This window comes from Pipistrellus kuhlii, unplaced genomic scaffold (genome assembly GCF_014108245.1).
Source record: "Pipistrellus kuhlii isolate mPipKuh1 unplaced genomic scaffold, mPipKuh1.p scaffold_m20_p_45, whole genome shotgun sequence".
Lineage (NCBI taxonomy): Eukaryota > Metazoa > Chordata > Mammalia > Chiroptera > Vespertilionidae > Pipistrellus > Pipistrellus kuhlii.
This window is the reverse complement of record NW_023425546.1, coordinates 2,351,958-2,355,505: the sequence shown is the minus strand read 5'-3', so window position 1 is coordinate 2,355,505 and position 3,548 is coordinate 2,351,958.

Genomic DNA, 3,548 nt, shown 5'->3' with positions numbered 1-3,548 from the left:
AGACTTCCTGGTCTCTTTACCAAAAGTGCCAAGTCTGACAACTATAATTCACAAACAAACATGCCTGGGAGACCCAGGCACAGAGTCATGAGAAGTGGGCAGGGGAGGAAGGGTAGGGAATGATGGAGTCGAGTGCTCCAGATGCATTCTAGCCCCAGTAGGGCAGTCACTGGTAGCAGTAGAGCATCATATTGTGGCATCCAATCTGCAACCAGTGAGAACCAGAGGGGCAGAGGCAGCCTCCTGGACTGAGGGGCTGAGGCAGGGCTGAGTGATAGGTGGGGAGATGCATTTCAAAGGAGTGGCTGCCTTGGGGGAGCAGTGGTCATCACTAGGAGAGAAAAAACAAAGCCACAGATGCACTAGTGTTCCCCCCCCCCCATGCCTTCCCAATGCCAGCAGTTGCCAAGGATTATGGCCATCACTTGGCAGGTCTTGAGGGGGCAGAAGCAACCATTCAGTCCCAATGACTGCTACACACTGCAGCTAACCCAAGTGAGAAAAACAAAGTGCGGATGCATGAACTCACTGCCCCACACATACCCCCTCCACTCACCTGGCAGAGCCAGCTGGAATGTCTCTGACTGCACAGGTCAGCTGGCAGCTTCTGGTTGCAGGAAAGCAATGCCAGGGAACAGGCAGGCCTGGAGTCGCATTGTGTCCTGAGACTGAGGCAACTGGGTAGTAATGGGGATGTCTACCTCCTCAGGGGATGCAGGGCATTTACAACAGCCATAGAAATACTGCCCCTCTGAGTACCCAGAAGTCCCAAGAGTGCAAGTAAGAGAAAACAGAAACTTTAATATAGCACCAGGTACTGGAAAACAAAGAAAGGCCTCTACTTACCAAACTGCTAAATTGTTAAAAGCAAAATACAGTACTGAAAAGTGATTTTAATCCCTCCAATGCCCATGCAAGAAAATATTTATCAAGTAACATGAATACCAAATAGCAAGGTAGATCAGAAAAAAAGTCTCCACAATATAAAGTCAAAGACATGGAAAACAGTGATATAAATGACAGAAAATTCAAGATTGCATTCTGAAAAAAATGATATACAAGTATACACAGGAAGACAGTTCCATGCACTTAGGAATAAAATCAACCAACAAAAGAATTTGTCAAAGAATTTGAAACTATAAAAAAGAACCATACAGAAATTTTGGAGATGGAGAACTCAAAAAAGAGATGAAGAATGAATTGGAGAGCTTAGGAAACAGAGCAGACCAGATGGAGGATATAATTTGTGATCTTGAAGAGAGAAATATAGACATGACTGAGGTAGAAGAGAGAGAAAATTCAGAATAAGGAAAGGAGAGAACTCTATCTGACTCTTAAAAAAAAAAAGCAATATAGGGATAATGGGTGTATCAGAAGGAAAATAGATAGAGGAGGAAGCAGAGTCCACTCAGACAAGTAACTTGTGAGAACACCCCAAACCTATGCAAAGAGCTGAGCCTGAGTCCAAGAAGCCCACAGTATACCTAATCACCTCAGTGCAGAAGACCTCCAGGACCATTATGTAAAGTTAATGACAAAGATAGGATTCTCAAGGCAGCCAGGGAGGGGAAGATGGTAACTATAAGTGAAATCCCATTAGGTTATCATTGGGTTTTTAAGCAGAAACCTTAAAAAGCTAAGAGAGAGTAAATCAAATATTGAAAGAGAAAAATCACTAGTCAAAAATAATATATCTAGAGCCCTGCCAGCATGGCTAGCAGTTGAGCATTGACCTATGAACCAGGAAATCACAGTTCAATTTCCAGTCAGTGCACATGCCCATGTTGCGGGCTCAATTCCCAGTGGGGGCATGCAGGAGGCAACTGATTGATAATTCTCTCTCATCAATCTCTCCCCCTCTCCCTTAATCTATGAAATTAATTATTAAAAAAACTAGAGGCCCAGTGCATGAATTTTCCCTCAGCCTGGCTTGTCCCCTCTCACAGTCCGGGAGGCCTCAGGGGCAGGAGGTGACCTGGCAATCAGGAGAAGGCAATGCCCCCATCACACCTCTGTTGCTGCCGCTGCCGGCAGCACAAGCCTTGGCCAGCCCTGGTTACCTGAGCTTCAGGAGGCCCAGGGAAGCTGGGCAGCCTCGGGTCGGCCCTTGGTAGTTGGGGGATTGAAGGGATTGGGGCATTCCAGAGGAAGGCATGGAGCAGCTGAACCCACCTGGGGGTGGGCCCGGCCATGCTGTATGCCTGCCCCCCTGGTGTGGCTGAGGGGACAGGGTGCTGCCATCTTCTGGCTGTGGGCATTGCCATCTTTGTGATAGTGTGATGGTCAATTAACATATTTCCTCTTTATTAGATAGGATATAGCTAGCAATGTTGTCCTTCAGATGTGAAGAAGTAAAGTATTTTCCAGACAAACAAAAGCTAAAGGAATTTACCACAAGACCTGCATTACAAGAAGTGCTGAAAGGAAATCTTCTACCTGAAAGAAAAAGACAAAAGGATACAAAACTGTGAGTAACATGACAGACAGACAGACAGAAGCAGAAAAATCACAACTCTTTTCCAGAATATTGTGTGAAACAGGTAAATATAACATAAAGGTTAAAGGGGATACAAGCAAGAAAAAGACTATAATTCTGCAATAATCTGAACAAACACCATAAAAAGGGATCATTTGTGACAGAAGAAAGGGGGAGAAAAAAAGGACTGAAATTGCACAGGTGAATGGAAATAAAATGCAAACTAAAAAATATCTATACTAATAAAAGAACAATAGGCTAATTAGACTGGACAACTTCTGGACATCCTTCTGAACAAAGTCTGTAAGGTCTGAGGACAGGCAGCCATGACGGCCATCAGGGGCAGCAGTAGCAGGGTGATAGGGATGGTGCATTCCCCTGATCAGCCTGGTCACCTCCTGCAGAGGGAGGTCAGACTGTGGCTTAGGCCTGCTCCTGGAGAGCTTAAGCCCTCAAGTAGGACATGCCCTGAGGGCTCCCGGACTGTGAGAGGGGGGAAGCTGGGCTTCAGGACCCCCTTCCCCAGGTCCTGGGTGCCTCCACAGGCCAGAGGAAGGAAGCCTGGTTCCTGGGTGTGGGGGGTCAAAGGAAGAGGTGGTTAGGGGCGATCAGGCAGGCAGAGGAGCAGTTAGGGGCAAACAAGGGTCCTGGGTGCCTGTGGCCAGCCAGAGGAGGAAATCCTGGATCCTGAGTGTGGGGCCTGAGGTAGAGGTGGTTAGGGGTGATCAGGCAAACCTATACTGGCAGTTGGATTCCCAAGGGTTCCTGGGTTGGAGAGGGTGCAGGCCAGACTAAGGGACCTCCTTCATGAATTTCGTGCATCAGTCCTCTAGTCCTATATAATTAAAGCCCAGCGACTGAAATGGTGGAAGGACCAGAATGACTAGAAACCAGAACGCCTGTGGCCACTCGCTCTGGCTGGCCCCGACCCCAATGGGGACCCTCACCCTGATCGGGGATATGGACAGCCTGCAAACCACCCACTGCCCCTTGCATTTGCTTGCCCCACTCCCCCAGTGGGAACCCCCACTGTGATCCAAGGCCCCCATCAGGGCAGGCTGGCCAGCCCCCA